The 20,675-nt window shown below is 46.1% G+C and overlaps 1 protein-coding gene across 1 annotated transcript in view; it reads right to left on the bottom strand.

Annotated features, from left to right (window-relative positions):
• Positions 1-18,128, bottom strand: part of RFX7 (regulatory factor X7) — a 49,458-nt gene extending 31,330 nt beyond the window's left edge. The window contains exon 1 of the mRNA XM_030955036.1: positions 17,906-18,128. The gene's annotated coding sequence lies outside the window, so the exon portion shown is untranslated. The remainder of the gene's footprint in view (positions 1-17,905) is intronic.
• Between the last annotated feature and the right edge of the window lie 2,547 nt (positions 18,129-20,675).

The raw sequence follows: 20,675 nt of genomic DNA, 5'->3' as shown, positions 1-20,675 counted from the left end.
ACCCCAGACCCTAAAACTTCCCAGAGAACCATGTGTTGGCTCTTTTGGGTCTGCAGCAAAAAGCCTTACAGGAAGGGCCAAGACCTCTGAAGGATTCTTGAAGGTAAGTTTCAAAGGCTGTAGTGACCGAAGCTTCTAAAGGCTGAAGACAAACTCCTGAAATTTTCTTTGGGAGAATGAGATGAGGAGAAATCAGATGAAAGTATTTCCTCAAACTGCTCTTCTATCTTCTGCTAAAGTATGCATTTCTGTTTTCCCTGACCGATTTCTGTATTTCTGCTCAGAACAGCCCTGACTTGGCATGGGCAGAATGAGGAGTGTGTTCTCTTCCCAGGTGAGCAGCTGAGTTTACTTTGCACTGAGGGAGAGAGAGGGGAAAAAAGCAGAAGAATAAGGCAAAGAGATGCAATTTTTTTTCCTAAGTGGCATAAAACCCGATGCTGCCAACCTTCCTCTAATTAAGCAATCCTTTACTTTCAGGAAGAGGCACCTGACTTGTACTGAGCAATATGGGACTATTGTATTAGCAGAAGTGGCAGAGTTCAGTTGCTCTGAGCACGAGTACCTCCTTAATGTTGCAAATAAGAGAAGCCATATAACCACAAGGAATAAGAGAATCCTCATGTCTGTGAGACCAGAAAAAGGGAGGTGGTTGAGAGAAATAAAAGAAAGCCCTTGAATTTATCAGCCACTGCCTGGTTAACCCTGAGCCTTCCCAAAGCCTGCACAGCACTGAACTAACCCTTAGCAGCTTTGCAGCTGAGAGCATCCAGCCCCCATGAAAGGTAGCAGCAGGACCAGCACTGTGGGAGCACAGTGAACATCCCCCCCTGCAGCACAGCTCCTCTCCTGGGACACATGTCCAGAGCCTGACACTGCCACAGGGGCTCCTGGGCTGGGTCCCTGGCAGAGGGGGGACAGCAGCACCTCCAGGACATCGCTGTTCTGCTCAGCCAGGGGAGACCTCCCAGCCCCAAAAGTCACACAGGACATGGCTGTCACCATTCAGGCACTGGCAGAGGACTCATCCCTCAAATGGAGGAGGATGTCAACAACAGAGCCAGTTCAACCAAACTCAGCAGACAAGTGGAGCTACAATTTGTTGTGCAGAATTTAATAATGGTTTGAGTAGGTGGTCACATGTGGGAAGCCCAGAGTGATTTTTTCATCAAAAGTTTGGAGCATTCTGTGAAATTGCCACAGATATTCTGTATCCCATTCAGCCCAAGACTGCAAATATTTGCATGAACTGAAACATCCTCCCAAAACCAGCCTCTGTATAGCTGTGCTTCATGTGCTTGGCACTTATTGGACAGCCTAGAGAAAACATTAATTTCTGCCAAACCATAATGCAATTGATGAAAAGAAACCACTTTCCATCACTGCTCATAACTGAGCCTTACATCAGGAAGGCAGAGCTGAACTCCTGATCAGACAGCAAGGGCTCCCCTCTGTAGGGTCCCAGTTTCCAGTACTAGAGTATTAAGTTACATTATTACCCAACATGCAGGACTTACAGCAAAAAGTTGCAACTAAAATGGAAAACCCCACTGTGCAGTTACTTACCATGGGCACAGTTACCTAGTTATTCACCTCGGAGTGCAAACCACCCTCTCAGCCAACTGAGAGAGAAAATGTTTACAAAGTTATAAAGCAAACGTCCTTTGGAAAAACGGGAAAACCAAAAACCCACCAGGGACTGTTCAGGCCACAGGACAGTTCTGAGTGGCTCACGTGCAGTGCACACAACCCTGACAGTGCACGGTGACACTGCTGCCCTGGTATTTTACTCACACCTGAAAACAAGCCTTCCACAAGAGAAGAATACCCAAGACAACACTTAGAGCTGTCTGCCAAAGGAGAGTCTTGGCTGCATCTCCTTTCAAAAATTACTGTGATCTGAAAAGCCTCCATTTCCCACTGCATCAGCTGTTGCCCCACACCATTCCCCACAGGTTGTTTGTCAAACTGCTTAGCAAAGGGCACAGGGGCTCTCTGCAAGGGCTGCTCCTGACAGCAGCAGGAGCACACGAGCAGCACTGCCAGGCACCGGAGGCATTTGGGTGTTGACAGCATCCAGAACTCCTCCACCTGTGCCATGTCCCGCTGCCCCTTTCCCTCTTGCAAAAACCCACTTCAGCTCCCAAGGAAAACAATACAGAGTCCACTACAAAGTACCAACTGTGACAGTTTTGGCAAAGTCGTCTTTCTGAAAACCTTGGTAAAATAGGGAGGGTCATTATTAAACTGACCACATACCCTTTTGGAAAGATTCAGTCTGAATTCCACTACTCTGATGACATCAGGTGACATTTAGAAAACAAAAATCTCTATTTACTCTGTGTGCTGTGAGGAACCACTCAATAAAAGGATTACCAAGCCCATTACAGTAAGTGGTACTATCAGAAAGGTACTATTATCACATCCTTACCACGACAAGCACTGTGTCCCAGCAGTGCCTGCAGCAATCAGCCCTTAATTCTTAATCTTACTGAATTAATGCTTCTCTTTCTTAGACTAACAGCTCTAAATATATCTTTATATAACCTTCCACTCAGAAGCACAAAGAAATGTTAAACTGGAGCCAAGGATCATCTAAGGAGAAAATTATGAAACAGCCGCCTATGTGCGCTGCTACTCAATTAACATCTTAACATATGCCATGTTACATTGTCTGGCTTGGCTCACTGTGATAAAGAAGTAAAATGGCTGTAAAAGCATTTCAATTAAATATTTAGAAAGCAGAGCTGCACAAGGTTGAAACTTGTTTGAATTAGCAAAATGACGACTACCCATACTGCTCAGCTAATGTCGTAGGAGCTCCAGCACAGGGCACCGGGAAAGAGAAGCACCCCCAGGCATGGCCCAGCACCCCAGGGCCAGGACCCCCTCCCAGCCTCACCTCTCACCCCCGGGCGTGCAGCAGCCAAAAATCAGGTGGCTTCTGATGCCACCTAGGGGCTCTGTCCCTGCCTGCACTGCTCCCTCCCCGGGCGATTCCAGTGTCTGCCCCAGACACCAGGCACTCGAGCCTCCCACAAACACAGGCAAACAGCGGCAAAACATTTAATACAAGACAAATTCGGTCTTTCAGGATTCAAATGCAGATATATATTTATTCCATATAAAAGCCACAGGGACCACAATTGCATCCTAAAAGCACATGAAGTATCGCTATTTCCCTGAAGTATAAAAATAGAGGAAATGCAGAAAAGTGTCCAACTCTCAGGCCTCAAAAAGTAAACAAAGCAAGAATTCACCAACTGGTAAATATTGTCTCTTTCAGTCTGAAAGCAGATTCCTCCTCAGTCCCAGGCAAACCACCCTTCTCAGCAAAATCAGGAGGCAAACTCTCAGCAAGCCAATAAAACAGCACAACAAGAAGGGTGAGCTGTAACTACTTCATCCTCCCTGTAACCTAACCCACCTCCTTCCACTCACCAGAGAATAAGCTAAACCAGTTTCCCATCAGACATAAGAAGGAGAAATGCTATATCACAGTGCTGAAAAACATAGTGGTTCAGCATGCCTTGAAGTTAATGCAGGTTAAAGTGTGTCAAACAGGTGACTTCAACACTTGTTACTAAAATAAATGCAATTAAAATAGTTCATAGAGAATAAAAATTTAATCCCTTCACCATTTCTAACACTATGATCATTTTATGAGTATAAATAAAGCCAACTATAGAAACAGCTGAACAAAGAAGGAAGATGAGGCTGCTAATGAAATGCCCAAGTCTCAAATGTAGCCCATTGTAATGAACTGCCAAGAAATAATCAGCCAGCAGACATCAGAATACCTATGTCTGAAACACAGGTCTATAAACATCTCTTTCAGCTCTCTGAAGAAATCTGGTTGTATTCAATGCTTATGGCTTGTTCCACTATTCTTAAAATAACTGAGAAGAACTTGCAACAACCACACACTGCCAGGTGCTCTATTCCAACAAGACAGTCATTTAAGTTCCTGGGGTTGGGGTTTTTTTAACATTTATTTAAATTCGGTATATTGCCATAAGTTACTGTAATGAACTCTGAGAAGAGACAAAGAAAATGCTTTTACACAGCTCTCACCCTGGTTCTTTCAGCACTGCTCTGAATTAAAATCAGGGCATATTGTTACATTCAGGCAGGAGATTCTGTTCCAAGGATGCAGTGCCCTCTGTACAGGATGTGGGAAGATAATATGACTTCAGAGGAGATGCTTTCTGTATTTATTACTAACAATCTACAATCTCAAAAAAACATAACAAAAATATTATTTCAGTAGAAATTTCATCTCAGAAATGTCCCACTGAAAGCATAAAGATAGAAACAGTCACCAGACCTGCAGGTTGTGGCTACAGAGCAAATCATCCATTGCAACAACTCATGTATTCCACAATGAAAACTGCTGGGTTTTGAAACTATGAAAAAACAAATCAACCTTCAGTTGCTTCACAATCCAATCTATAGATAGCTAAGAGATCTGCTGTGCTATTTTCAGCCGAGGTCATCAGAAGCCCCATCACAACATTATTACTTAAGGGTCTGAACTGGAGGCACTGGAAAGCCAACTATGAAACACTGGGATTTTCCTCCAGCCTTTGTCCCACATGGCTCCAAGAAAGGATGCCTAGTGAAACTAAGGGGGTGACACTCCTCAGCAGAACTTAAAAACCAAACAGGAAGTTCAGTACATCTATAACACACGTGCACAAAATTGTTTCTCTTCCGTGCCTGCAGAGCCAACTAGCTGAGGAGGAGGAGGAAGGCAGCACCTTGCTGTGCATCACAGCCTGCCACAGGTCACAGACCTGGTCCTCTGCTGCCTTTCCTTTAGGAAATGGTGGCTACAGACAGCTGATAGCAAAGCAAAACAATATCCATGTGAGAAAATAGGAAGAGTTCTACACTCTGCTTCCACGCAACACACACCCAGAAATGTACAGATCTGTACAGTGCTGTGTTTACTGCACATAGTTCAGAGCTCAGCTGAATCCAGCAGAACAGCTCCAGTGTCAGCAGCTCTGCAGCAAGGCTTTCCCACCACACGCGTTTCCCAGTGCTGGCACAGGTGCCTGGATGGCAGATTTAAGCCTGCTCATAAAAACTGTGTTTCTTCTTCTTTATTTCACATTATTTCCTTCAACATTTTCAAGACCCACAGCTATCCTAGTTACATTCTCTTAACAGAAGAGATTTGCTGCTACTGGTTGTACCTCTTTATTTCCCTATTCATTTGATACCCAGGGGCTGTCATCTGGTTTGCAGTGCCACAACCCAGTCCCATCCAAGCTTTTCTGTGGCTTTATCCTGAGGGAGCAGATGAGACCCCCCTGCCCTGCAGAGCCCCACACGAAAGACTGTGCACACAGCAGCCACCCCCTCCCCAAACGCTGCAGGGCCAACAGCTGCAGGTGTCCCACTTGCCAGCCTGGAAATGCCCTCCCAGGATGCTGCCATCTCGCTGCCCCCTGGGCCTGGCTCACACTGGGAAGCAGAGGCGCAATCCAGGGGCTGCCCGCGGCCTCGCACAGACACTGCACTGAGGAGGCCCAGCTTAACCTGCAGGGTTCCCTGGCACACTCTTTGTTCCTCCTCCATGCCACAGATCCTTCTCTCCCCCCAACATTGAACAGCTTCCCCCAAAGGTATCAGCCTGTCTTTTTGCAAACAAATTCAGCTTTTATCCAGCCCTCTCCTCTCAAGGCTGCTTGCAACATCCTATTACCCCTGCTTCTGCCCTGATTTCTGCACACATGCATTCCTCCTTCTCCTTGCTCTCTTTTCCCTCATGGCTGCCCACCACACAGCTCCTCTGCACCCTTTTTTCCACTTGAGGAACCTGTACCCAATTGCTGACTCCCATGGAATGCAATTCTTGCAACCTCTTAGGTTTCCCTGTGCTGAGTAATGCCCTGAGTATCTACATGCACTGTCCAAGCATCTGCCTACTAAAAGGGTCACTCACTTCTTTCCTGCTAGATGGGCATGGCTTCACTGCAACTCCTCTCCAACTTGTGCCATGCTGCTCACTGGCACATCCCAGAACCCTCTCCTGTCCTTGACTTTACCATCAGGTGAAAATTTAGAGCTGAACACATGCAGGATGAACATAGCACTGCTGCCTGATGGTGACCATACAACCTCCCACCTCAGAGGACTCCCCCTTGTTCAGCTTCCCCAGGTTCTTTCAGGCATTCATCCTTCAGACTTGCACCTGCACCGAGGTACTTCTCACTCACCTCTGCTCATCAGCTTCAACCCACTCTAGACACAGAAGCTCTCTGCAAACAAAGAGCTGCAAGTAGCCAGAAGACTCTTGCCTATCTCAAAGGTCAGTTCACTGAATGCTAAAGCAGTGTAACTCATCAGCTTTCCATACTCTCCTTCTGAGGGTAAGAAGAAATAATCTATGTGGCACTTTTTAAAATGGTTTTAGACCCTAAACTAGGATCTTTAGTAGGAAAGGTTACAAACATGTGCTATTCCAATTCTTAAGGATTTTAAGAAAAGGAGGTTAAACACAACTGCACTCACTCCTAGGTGGAAAATTAACTCTGTCCAACAGGTACCTTACATGGCCCTGCAGGGCAGGACTGGCTGCTCCCACCTGGATGATGTTTGCAGCTCTGGGGCTGCCCCCATCAGGCCAGCCCAGTGCCAGAGCAGAGCACAGAGCTCCCCGGCAGCACTGCAGAACCTGCAGTGTGGGGCAGGCCAACACCACGCACTCCACCCCACACACTGCCTCCTTCCCTGCCATCTGACCAGCACTTAATACCCCACAACTTTAGGGTTCAGTTCTCCGTCCTCAGAACAGGGAACAATGTGTGCAGCCAGTTTGCTGCCTCACCATCCTACTTCTACAGGCAATGAGGGGGACAGGACCCAAAAACCTAACTTAGTCATCTTCTTCTTCTTCTCAAGTAAACACTTGCTTTGCAGGCACAGCATCATCCATACGCATTTGATACCTATTTCAGAAGTTTTCATATTGTCAGGGTTTTCTTTTGAAAATGCAGCAGAGGTCATGTGATCTGTGCTAGTACAAAGTACTGAAGCCACAGCCACACAGGCCACTGAGTTTAGCACCCTATTCAGACAATTCACAGAACACCTGCACAGATCCATTATTCATAGCATGCATATTCTAAACATCCCAGGGAGTTGCACAGTTACATCACAACTTAGTAAAAGAGCCAAAATCAGAAAAGGCTGTGCTTAATTAAATCTAGATCAGATTTCAGAAAAGCTGCACTAAACTTCTGACTTTCCAGAAATCATAACAGCACAGAATTATATTTCAGATGTATGGAGACAGTTCTACACAAGTACTCAGCAGGGTAACAGTGCTGTTGACATTCACCTGTAGGCTACCACACGTTTTCAGCATCTAACAATCCACTGAATTATGCTTCTGCAAAAGCCTCATGCTAATGGTACCCACAATTACTTGTCTGAGGGGTCCTTCCAGAAGCAGACATTGTTTAAGAGCACTGCAGAATTGATCAGTCTGGATTTTCATTCCTGTGAATCACACCATGCGTAAACATTGCAGCGGGAGAGCAGATGTTCACATTACGAGAATGAAAATGTCCTTTCCTGATTAGTAACACAGTTTGATTTCAATTTTCACAGTGAGCTATATGCTGCTTTGCCACTCCTTTGCTCAGGAGCTGAACTAATCAAGCCAAAACTGCAACTCACCTTCCTGAGTTTAACAAATTCCAGGAGAAAACAACACACTTGAGCTATCTCCAGATCCTACACTTACCACAGAGCTACTGCTATTTAAGGTGCTCAGCAGTAACGAAGAACTTTAGTAAAGTGACAAGAATCACTGTGAAGTGACAAATAACAATTACTAGTCCTGCACTGCACACACTCAACCATTGCAATTATTTTCACCCTGAAGAGCTGGAGCTACTCACCAACAGCATCCCAGGGCATACATGGGTGACTGAGTGCTCACAGAGGGGTTTCCACACACAGAACCATGGTACACAGGAGCTGAACTGGGTTTTTCAATTAAGTTACAAGTGTCACCAACTTGACTGTACAAAGCATAGTGATATATGAACCCACACTCCTACTCCCTCCAAGAGAAGGAAGCTGCTAGCAAGATGCAGTCCATGCAGATTTGTCCCATGAAAGCCAAGTGGGGAGTGCCTAAACTCGCTGGTACTAAACAAAACAAAGTATTTTGTTTCATGGTTATTCTTAGCCTTACAGCTCAAGACTATTATGATTTTTTTAGCTGCTATTAACCAAAAACTGACTACTCAGAATATATTCAGGCACGGATCTACAGGGTAATCAGACACCTGGCTTCTACGCAGAACTAACCAATAAGGGAGAGGTGTCTGGATATCTTCATGGATCACAGACTTAACTCTACAGGTTACCAAATCTTAAGGGTCAGCATTTTAGGTTTTTTTTGCACGATAATATGATGCTCAAGATTAATTTTTAACTGAAGATTCACTATAAACTGCATTTAGACAAACCTTTGTCCAGTGTAATTAAACACACACAAACCACCAGTATTTCAAAATATTTTATTTGATTCAGCAAGCTATCTTCCAACAGCTAACAGATTATGCTCAAAATACTTTTCCAGGGATATTTCTTGCATTTTAAAACTGTATCTACCATTCCTATTTCACTCATTTGTTGAATGGAAGAGGCAAATATTTTCCCCTCAGCTGCCATTTAATTTCACAACTTTTTAGGAGTCAGTGATTGAATTATACCACTGGAATCAAGCATAATGAAGGTAATGCTGCAGAGCAGGCTCCTGGAGCCAAAAGCAGGCTTAGCTCTTCAGCAAAATGTGGTTCCAGGTGTGCAGCTTCCAATTACTGCCAGTGAGTAACTTGACTGTCTTTTAAATATCAACTAATTAATTTAGTTTATATGGCCACTAATAGCAACTGTAGGCCCTCATCATTTATCATGCCAAAAGGCTTAATACAGAAAGAAAATCAAATCAAAAGAAAATTGACCACATTTTTATACACCCTTAATGAAAGGAATTTTGTCACACTTTGTCAGAGCTTGGATAAAAAGTTTCTGTGGCACAGTCTGACTCCTGCAAAAATAGTTCAAAATTATTTTTAGCCTTTTCTTCAGACAGTCCCATCAGAGCAGAAGGAGCTGCAGCTTTCACCAAGGGCTGGCTGGCCTCACAGATGCCTCAGCCACAGCTCCCAGGTTCCACAGAAGCAGCACAAGGAGCAGAGAGCAATCAGGACCTTGCACAAAGCATCTGAACCCAGCTGGGAGTGATGATGCCAAGCACCCACGAGCACAGGGTGCTCTCCTGGGCAGGGCCCCTGGGTGCTCTTCCCAGGAAACTGCTGCCCACACACCCTCAGCACACACAACAAACTGCTGCTGCCAGAGGATGTCCAGCCCTGCAGCAGACACCTCGAGTCTCAGTTTCAGACTGCCTCCAGACACTGCATTCACACAGGATCCAGAATCCCCTGCAGAATTCTCCTCCTGATTTAAGAAGCACCCAAGCCTCTTGAGCACTTTCCTCCGCTGAACTAGCAATAGAACTAACATGTGGTTCTGAAAGAAGGAACGGTCATATTTTTTCAGAGCAGATTAAAAAACAAGACTAAAATTCCATCCACAAAAAATATTAAATAAATGTTAAAGCTTTTCGATTTAGAGGCCTTCAAAGAGTTACCACTTGTGGTACTAAGTAACTGCCTTTCCAGTCTGTATTTTAATGTAGCAGTGGTTCTGAAGAGGAAGGGAGAAGGCACCCAGGAATATTTCCACTGAAGTCACAAAGACTACTCCAGGTATTTTCAAGCAATTTCTGAACAAGGGCAAGAAGGAGCCAAGGCAAACACAGAATAACAAACTGCCCATCCTTATTATCCAGCACACTTCTCTTACACACTAATTTTTGTTTGTCTAAAGGATGCTTGTGTTGATACTTACAAGGCAACCTCATTCATTCTGGGGAAAAGTTCCAACAGTCTGCATTGCTGACCACTTTAAAAACAGTATAATCCACTGCTTTATATGCAAAGCCACAAACTGTCATTTCTACCGTCCAGTGCAATCTTTTTCACCCACAGGTGTCCCAACAACTTTATAATGGCACTCAGGAATTTCTGACTGAGAAATACAGCTTGCCTGCATGCCTGCGAGGCCATCCATCAGAAAGGACAGCCATCCATCATGGACCTTGACATTTAACCACAAACTTCCTCTCCAGGGAGATACAAATATGCCTCACTTAATAAACATGTTCTCCCCAGGAACAAGATTTTCTTCCCCAACTTGAAGTACCTGACAATGGGCAAGAGACAGCACTTCCAGCCAGCTCCAGGGAAAAGCTGAGTGGGACTCATGGCAGCAGAGGAACACAGGTACACCCCCAGACACACAGACACACATCCTGGCCTGGAGCAGCCAGGTGCTGCCCTCGCAGGGTGGCTGTGCCTTACAGAGGGTCACACAGCCATGAGGACAATGCCACTCACCTGGTGCAGGTGCCACAGCCAGAGCCACCCCCAACCTCAGCCCTGCAGCAACACCCAACCTCCCCACCCTCTGACAGGCACAGTGTCACCACAGCAACCACAGGCAATTAAAAACTAGCCACAAGGAAAATATTTCAGAAGTTTTGAATGTTTTTTCCCCCACTGTCTTAATGACTAAACATTCAACAACACAAAACACTGGGCAGCTTACTGAAAGCCTGCTGATGGCACAGCAGCTGATAACAAGCATCCTACTTGGTGAGAGATAATCCTTTTTCCATTAAATCAAGAAAGCATTAAAATTGAGATACTGGCTAACTCCATTCAGAACAAAACAAAACAAACCCTCGAAATTCCCAAAGACCTAATGAAACACCACGAAACATCCCACCACTTCCAGAATTTTTAGATTTAGGGGCTTCTTCTCACTGGCTTGAAAGCACCAATTTGTGCTGGCCTTTTGCTCAGGCTCTTTCTGGGTGACAGTGCACGCGTTGCTTTTTCACCTATTCAATTTACCTTTTGAATCACCTGCTGACAGCTTTGTAACACACAGTCCAGCATTCTACCTGGACTGCTCCAGAGGGAGAGGAAGCTACCTCCCTGTCCTTGTTGCCACAGTTTAAAAATAAAGAGCTCCTTATTTATATATAAGGTTTTGTAATATTAGATATTAGAAAGGCTTGAACCAAAAATCCAAATTTGGATCCTGATCTGAATTTTGCAGCTCTGGCCCTTCTCCAAATACTTCTGTTTGGCAAGCAGCTGAGTAGAGTAACAAGAGAAGGCAACATACATAACTTATGGGATCTGTATAAAAACATTAAGCTCAACCCCTGCTCTCAAAACTACACAAACACACAGAAAAAGACTAACAAATCCACCCCAAGCTCCAATTAATTAAAAGATTTATCAGTGCTTCCATATAAGCCTGATCACCCCAACCTGAGCAGTACTGTCATCTCCCCCAATTAAATGACTTTTTCTGATTAATTTATACAGTATCCAGAAACTTTTAGGGGGAGGTTCCAAGTGTTCTTTTCAGGTAGAAATTTGGATTCCTACTTGCCAGTGGCATAAAGACACATGTAAATAATGCAGAACTCCCCTAAATGGCAAGCAACCCAGCTACAGAGGCCTGGGATGACAACCCCGCAATTCTGTGCTTATTAAGGACTCATTAGAACTGCTGCACTGAACCACAATGTCACACCATCTGACTTGCTTCAGTGAAGAAACTCCTGCAGTGGAAAGTAAAATGTTTATGAAACAAGGAATTGCGTATGTTTGATGCTGTGAAGTCAACAACTGCATGCACTCCAATGAATTCCAAACGAACAACAGTAAACCTTATCCAAATCTTTTATTACTTGAATAGTGCTTTCCCCCCTATATAGTTTTTTAGATTCTATTGTTTCAAGAAACAAAGACAAACAAAACCCACAAACAAGAGTGAAAAATCCACTCTTCCTAAAAGCAGGTTTATAAAGACCTTTTTTCTGCAAAGCTATTCCCTCCAACTCAGAGCCAGGATATTCAATAAAACCTCAGCTTCGCTCTCCAAAGGTTACATAAAGGTCACCATTCATTTTACTCAGGTTTATTTTCTAACCTTGTAAAAACGCCTGCAGACCAAATTGGCCTCCACACCTGCTGACCTAGAATCTCACCACAGCGGTGGCTGTGCCCCGTTTTGGGAAGCTGCTCCTCCTCCCACGCCGCTGGCAGCGCTGACTGCCCGCTCCCGGCACCGAGGCTTCCCCAGCAGCCCAGGGATGCACCGCAGCGGGGACAGCCAGAGCTTCTGAACCCTGCCTTGGGGAGGAGGAATCCTTCTGGGGGGCTTCCCCACACACAGCAATGTGTAGTGACAGACAAAGGGTGTCCCTGGCCCTTGTGCAGAGGAGTGGAAGCTCTCTGAACCACCCACGGAGGCCATCTCCAGGAGAAGCCAAGGGACAAATGGTGTAGGATTTATTTTCCCTAATTCATGAGTTCTGCACCACACCCTGGTTTGAAATTTGTTTGCAGTCAGAGAATTTGGGACATGAAGGGATGGGATGGATTGTTTTATGAAAACATCTTTCGTAGGAGTTGGCCCTCACCTCAGAGATGCCTTTTTTCCCTCCACAATAACTACATGGGAACTTGTACAGAACCAGGTGGAGTGAAATGAAACAAATTCCACTCTCTGTTCCTATCCATTTGGGGAAGCAGAGTGTGAAGGAGAATGACAAGCTGCTAAATGCTTTGCCCAAGGAGGGGCGACCTTCCCTGAAATCACCAGGAACTACTCTAAAATATGGTCCACAGTTCAATTTTTTCCTATGTATTTGACTGCTTATACACCATATCAGGAAACACATTCAGAACAGGCAAATCTTACCAACACCTGGAATCACTGGAACCAAGAAGCCACGGAAAACTGAGTCAGTGAAAGAAACCTTTGCAGTTTTACACTCTCATCATCTCTCAGCTTAAGGGGCTCAAGGTACTTTTTCAAAGCAGGTAAACACACTTCTGATGTTGCATAGATTAAGTGAAATAAGTGCAGCCTGTACGCCTGTCAATGATAATTATTTAATTTTCGTCACAGAAATCAGTAAACTGCAATTGAAGAATTATAACCTGTGTTTCCCACCTCCAACAATGAATTAACCAGGATAAAGTGAATTAACCAAGATGAAGGAGGGAATGATGGCTGCTGCATTTTGGGCTGGGGGCAGAGAATAACCACAAGTACTCTGTAATCAGAGGAAATTTGGAGTTCTCCCAGTTTTGACAGGCTACTTAACAACATACTGAAGGTTATGGTAGGGTTTTTTTCTCTTACTTCCTGTCTCCCTCTCCCAAGCTACAAGAAAGAGGAAAATGCAGATGGATTGGTTTACACATTAATCCAACCTGACTAAAAAAATACTTGTTTTAAAAAAATACACACAGAAATTTCAACTGCAAAAGAAACCTACCAAAAAGGTATATCCATCTGCATTTGCTAAAAGCCTGAAACACATACCCTTCAAGATTCCCTCTTCATTGCTAGGCATTTTATTAAAAATATCAAGTCAATCAATATTAATTTTTATAAAAAATATCAAGTCAATAATTTTTTCTGCTGACCTAACTATACAAATAAGTAGCAATTCCTATTATGAAAAACCTCAATGGCATTTCCCAAGTTGCAGAACATTTGCTCTGCCAACAGCTAAGTGACGAGCCACGCTTGCTGACAATGCCTAATGAGGAGTGATGGATGCAACTGCAGGAGGGAGCAGGAATGTTTTAAGTCATAAAAAAGAAAGGAGCCTTCCAAAGATTAGAACCCATTGGTGTTACAATCAGCTAATCTGGTTCCCTAGCGCAGTAACGAGAATCCAAAAGTAACAAGGGCACAATTCACCTTCTACTCCTTCTTCAACATGAGAAAAAGTGGGCATTAGGACACAATTTCAGCACTGCTCAGACTCACTCATGTGGTTTTCCAATGCAACTTGTAGTTAGAAGAGTGATTGGAGGACAAAAATTATGGGTCTGAAACCCACAGCCACGTCCAGGCTGAAATGGCTGCAAATGCAGTGCTTTGTGTTTGCCACTCCACACTGCCTGGTCCTCAGCTTGGTTTACACACGAGACACTGGGGCGGAGAGGAGAGAAATTAATCTCTCAAGCAGAATTGCTATATTCAAATCCAACTGATGCCTTTAGGACAAAAAGAGCTGAGATGCAGGCAAGGTGAAAGAACCTGGGGCCAACCCATGCACAGATGCAAGCACCAGATTACTATTTACAACGGTAAACAAGTGCTCATTGCAGAACCATCACCAGTTATTTGCAACACTGAACAAGAAAACAAACCTGTCTGCTCCTTCAGTGTTCACAGCTACCGGATTTTGGATTATTACAGCGAGCAGAGGGACTTAATTGCCTAAAACTGTTGGTCTTTTATGCCAGCAATGACAGACCCTCAGCTGACACCATCCTCCCTTGGCCATCTCTGCATCTCAATCCTTGCGCCACGCTGCTTTTACATCCCTACTTCACTGGCTGTCTTCAGCTGTAAGATATTCCTTGGCAAGCCAACGTGATACTGAGTAGACTCTGTCTTCACCACCATATGTTTGGGTACAGAAACATCATATACAAATAACACATATTTGGTAATACAGTACCCTCACCCAAAGAAATAAGTGAAACCCCATTAGTCTATATGCTCAGACAGCTGACTAGGGAGGTTTTCCCGCCTCGGGCTCCAACGTCTGGACAAAAAGCTATTAATAAATATGAAAGCTTTAACCAATCTAAAGAGAAATAAAAACAGGCAGATTAAGGCCCAGTGTCCAGTGAAGACCAGGGCAATTTACAAACCCACCCATGCTGACACTAATCAGCCAGGCTGGGCTCCCAAAGACGAGTTCTCTCTGTCTAGACTTCTAATCCGTCAATGGGAAAAGACATCCAGTGTTATTTCTGCCCACTTCACCCACACCGTAAGAACACATCCAACCGCCTCAGCACCTCACACACACAGCAGGGAACAAAACCAGACACCACTTTGCTGCCTGTGCTCCAGTGGGGCAGCCAGGACACAAATACAGACAGACAGTGATGAGCTTCAATCACTGTAACCAAACAGCAGTTAAATACCTGTCTATGATGTTGTAATGCAAATAAATACTTCCTGATTTGTTTTTAAGCACAGCTAAGTCACTCATAATATCTTCCCCTCCTCAGCTCAAACTAGTGGTCATGTTTTATGCCAAAAAACACCCTAACAAAAAAAACCCAAACACCAACAGACTGGACATCTAAAAAAGCATATTTTAAAGTCTTCAGTACCTATACTGACCATGCCTGCAAATATAACCAGCAGGGCTTAAACTATTGTTTCAATTTAAGGGACTCCACATGTACACAATTACTTAACATGTTTTTGTCAAACTACATTTTAATTTAATAAACAGAATAAAATAAGCGCGAGTTGACATAATTAATAGCTCATTGTCCCACTCGTGGCCTGCATCAGTCCCTATATTTATATTTGTCTGTGAAGTGGAGGGACAAGCACAGACTTGTTTGTGATCCTCAAGTCCAGTATTTACGTAGCTGCTATATTTTGCTATACTATTTTCACTGACAATACAATCTGAAGACTGAAACCTTTTAAAAAACCAACCAACCAAACAAAACCTGTAACAAACACAACCAAAAGCCTCCATCCACTATGTACAAACACGTGTAGGAAAAAAGGAGGTGGGGGGAAGACCACAGAGAAGAGTACTGAGCTGGATGTGCTAAACCTGCTGGGAAGCAAAGGGGGAACTGAATGCACCAACCTGCCAGCACATGCAACTGCACGGCGAGGGGAGAGGGGAGGAAGAGGAGGGAAGGAGAAAAGAGGAAGAAGCTCTGCTCTGCACATTACACCTCATCTGTTAACAGCAGGGCACTGCCATTTTCACCCAGGCCTTCCACAACCTCTGCTGCTGTTTATCCATCACCAGCGCCCCCTGAACAGAGAGCAAACCCCAGTTTGCTGCCAGTTCAGAAGGAGATTTTCCACTGTTCATTGGGGTGCAGTGTGCACAACACTCCTGGCAGTGCTCCTCATCCCTGCTGCGCCCAAACAACCAACACATGTCCAGGAAGATGCAAATTCACAATGAACTCCAACCTCAAAGGAAGACTACTTGATCACAATAGAGAAATGTAAGAGTTGAAAACACCAAAAGAAAAGGTTTTCTTATAATAAATAACCTTATCTTCAAATACTGCATTTCAACAGCACAACCTGCAGGGAATGGATGCTGCCTGAGAGCAGCAGGGAAGTTGAAGCCCGTGCAGAAGCAGGTAGCCAGGAGGAACACTGTGAGGGTGAGGAACGCCCGGGAAGTACCAGGAGACAGGGCTGCAAGGTGCTGGGAAACCTCTGCCGGCCACAGGCACCTGGCACCAGGCAAGCCACTGACCCCGGGCAAAACGCTTCATTCCTTTGTACCAAACATGGGCTTGGGCTATTCACCAAGTTCACCTGAATCAAATAAGCAGTTTCCATTTCAGAAGCTAACATATGTGCTCTTTTTCCTTGAAAAAGAAAAGCCACAATAAAAGCAGAGGTTTTACTTAGTAGCCATTTTGTCTTCAACTTGGACATGATACCTCCTAATCTGAATGCAATGTAAACATGCTCTCCGAGGCTCATTTCCAACAGCACATTCATGCAAAGGGAAGGAAACATGAAAAGACCATCACTAAAGACCATAATAAATTAGGAGGGTGTGAAGATTTTATGATCCAAAAAGACAGAAAATTCTGCAGATCATATTCCTTCTCTAGGTCACATTGCAAAGAAGACCAAAACAAAAGGTAGCATGTGTGGAGAAAGGAGAATGAACTATTATTTACTGTTTAAATAAATAAAAACAAAATAACCACCATCCTAATAATAAAAGCTATTTCAGTATGCCATACAATAAAAAAATCTGAAGGCAAAATTATATTTAGATGCTCTTTATTTTCTAGCGACACCCATTCAAACCACACAATCTAACTGTAATATGACGTAATATGCAAGCTTGATCAGTATGTGTTTATTGGGATGAGTTTATGTATAAAATACACATGGTGTGTGTGTATATAAAGGAAAACATTACACGAGTAACCTGTATTTACAACTCCCAACTTTCAGTACACTTTACCAGTGCCCTCAGCCAAAAGCAGCTTTTAAAAACGTACATAAAATAGAAATGCTGCAGGTGACAGCCTCTTGCAGATACTAAAAAAAAAACCAACCAAAAATAAGGACAACAAAGTGCTCTATTTGCACCAACCTAAGCTCGGTTCACCTCGTTCCCCCAATAGACATAAAATAAAATTCTCAAATAAAATGCTGGTTTACTAAGAAACTGAATTTTTAGGGGAAAAAAAATCAACAAAAAATAACCTGGATTCCTATGCAGAAACTTGAAAACCATCGTGAGCCCCAGCCAAAACTGCATTTGAACTGCCTGAGTGGGACCTCAGAAGAGCAGAGGTTTACGGGAGGCTGGACAATCGCACCCTTCGTGCCCAGCTCCGCATCCCTCGCTGCACCAGCGCCGTGCTGGGCGCTCATGTGCGCGCTACGAGCACGGCCGGGAGCGCCGCGGGCCGCGCAAGATGCGCGGGGCTGCAGCAGCGCCTGCGGCAGGTGACCCGAGCCCACCGCCCACCGCAGCCGGGCAGCGCCGCCGCCCGCCCGCCCGCACACGGGGCTGGTCCTGCCCGTGCGGCACCGGCCGCGGGCACGGCCCGCCCGCGACCCCCGCCCGCCAACACGCGTGTGCTCCGCGCTGCCCGCACAAAGGGGCCGCGCCCCCCCGCGCCCGCGCAGCCCCCGGCCCTTCCCCCGCTCCCCCGGCCCGGGGCCCGGCCCTTACCAGATGGAGCTGCGGATCTTGTGCTGCAGCGCGCTGGCCTCGCCGCCCTGCAGCCCCGGCACCAGGGCCGGCAGGGCCCCGCCGGGCGCGGGGGTCCGGCGAGCCGCCGCGGCGGCTGCCCCCCTCCGGCTGCTGCTCCTCGGCCATGGGACGCGAGCGGCGCTGGCCGCACTAGGCCTCTGCCGCAGCGCTCGAGTGAGTCGCCTTCCCCCGCTGCCCGGGGGACATCACGGGCGGAACCCGTCCCGCCGCTACGCCGCAGGATGGCGAGCCCGGCCCGCGGCTCGGCGCATGGCGCCCGGCCCCCGCCGCCCCCCGCGCAGGGTCGCTCCGCGCTCCCCCCGCCCCGCAGCAGCACCTGGCCCGGCCCGGCCCGCCCCGCGCCGCTCCTCGCCCCGCGGCCGCCGTGCCCGCCCGGCCGCCGAGTGCGCAGGCTCGGCGTGCCCGACACACGGGCCGCCCCGCGCCGCCGCCGCCGCCGCCGCCGCCGCCGCCGGGGGAGGGGGCCGGGGCCGGGGCCGCGACTGGGGCCGGGGGCGGCGAGCTCAGCCCGAGCGGGGGGACGGCCCCTCCGTCAGCCCCGGGACCCCCGGCGCGGTGGGGAGGGGGCGGGGTGCGCCCGGAGCGGCCCGGCGGCGCCAATAACACGTGTGTGAGTGCGTGTGTGTCCCCGTATGTCACGGCGCACACACCGTGCGGCACACGCTGCTGCCCCGCTGGCCGGGCGCGCCGCAGACACGTGAAGGCGCTGCGGCGGCAGCAGCATTACATCAGCTGCGGCACCGCGGCCGGGTGCGCCCCGCAGCCCCCGCGCCCGGCCCGCCCTCCGCCGCGGCTCGTAACAAAATAACAAGTGCCGCCGCGCTCACATGGCGCTGAGGAAGCCAGACACCGGCACGGGCGGCGCTAGGCCGGGCCACTGCTCGCCCTCAGGCTTCCTGTGTGGGTCCCCCAGACATAAGAGGGGCCGGGCTGCCATTAGTCCCAGCGGCCTTTACCCACACCTTTCTGCGAAAACATTTTCCCAAAATTTACACTGAGCAGCTACCACAACTGCTTTCTCTGAGCTACAGGCACAAGCCATATTTCTGGTCCTTGGGGTCATGGCTTTAAATGAAAAAAGCCAGAGGAACTGCATAGCCTGGGATAGTGGATAGGTAAATACCTAAATTCAAGGACAATGATACAAAGTGACCATTATTAAAGTCATTATTAGGAGTTGGACTCGATGACCCATGTGGGTCCCTTCCAACTCTGGATATTCCATGGTTATTGTTTCTCTTCTCTCTAGGGTTATGGTAACAAAGCCTGCTCAAGCTGCCCCCCTGTTGCCCCTTTTCCCAGCCACTCCAGCTCTGGTCTGTTCCCACTGGAATTCACTACTGGCACCCTCAGCCCACTTGGCAGGGGCATGGACATGCAGGTACCTCTCTGACACAAGGATGCAGTGACTCCCTAACTTGTGCTGATCACAGAAAATGTGGGCTTAAAGGTGACTAATAATATAAATATATACATGGAGACACAGCATTGCTAAATTTAGGAGATGAGCATTTTGTCATCAACCAAAGCAAAGGCCTTTCAAAAATAAGTATTTGCTTACGTCTCCACTGCTCCAAAATCAGAACATTAATGGCTATGACAATGATGGTGATCTTCCCCTTACAAAACCTCTCATCAGAATCAAAAAACCTGAGCTTTCTTGTTCCTGCCTCCTATTAAAAATGTTTTTTAATGATAATTGAAAATTTCTGAAGGTCATTTAAAAATAAGGGGAAAAAAAAGTAAATTTTTAATCGGAAGTGAACAATTTTAAATGCTAACTGCTATGCTTTTTGCAAGAAAACTACATTAGTATGCAGGTAAACTGGCACAGAAAGACAAGGGTGAATGTTGTTGGTGATATTTTTTAGTTTTGTGGCAATTTCCACTTAATAGCAACTGTATCAATGCAGCCAGGGTTGCTTCTGTAGAGATGTTTTGTTGGACTCAGTCACATCTGCCTGATCAGAATTTAACCCACAGGGATCCAAGCCATAAAATCATTCTGGCCAACACCTATATACTGTCCCAGATTGAAATTGATGGCCCTGCAGCTCAGAATAAGGTTCAATAGATGTGCATCATGTTTGCAGGAGCACAGACCATTACAAAAAATTCTAAAAAATACACATCATTTCAATGTTGCCTTCAGTCTAAACCAGCAGCTGGGAGACAAGTTTATTGTTTAGTTCCTCATTCATTTAGGTCCCAGACATGTCCTTTTAATCATGTTTATTTACAGTTGTATGGGCATCATGTGACCCAAAAAAAAAAGTCACTTCTCTTCTGCAAAATCCACAATACCGTGCCAGGCTGGCACCCAAAGGCCACCAGTGCCAACCTGAAATCACACCAGGTGTTTTAGGGCAGAATGGGATTAAACTGGCACAGAGATTAAACAAGTGAGCCAGACTCCCAGGTTGCATTTTGGGGGTCAAAATGGTCCATGGGCTTCCAAAGCTATGTTTATGCTCCCATATCTCACTATCAGTCAATTGTTCTATAAAAAATACTTTTTTTTTTTTTCTGTGCCTTTGGTGTGAAACTTTCCAAGTATAAGCCTGTTATTGCTGGGTTTGAGCATCAGGCCCAAAACAAGATTCTACAAAAGCCCAAACTGAGATCAGGGTCCTGTTTTGTGTAAAGAAGAGATTTCCTTCTCAGGCCTAGCAGTAAATTAAAAATTAACTTTTTTTCACAGTGTGCTACTTAAAAGAAATGGGGCTGT

The sequence above is a fragment of the Camarhynchus parvulus genome, chromosome 10 (genome assembly GCF_901933205.1).
Source record: "Camarhynchus parvulus chromosome 10, STF_HiC, whole genome shotgun sequence".
NCBI classification, from domain to species: domain Eukaryota; kingdom Metazoa; phylum Chordata; class Aves; order Passeriformes; family Thraupidae; genus Camarhynchus; species Camarhynchus parvulus.
The sequence above is the reverse complement of the archived record's forward strand: the minus strand, read 5'-3'. Positions and strand labels throughout refer to the sequence as shown.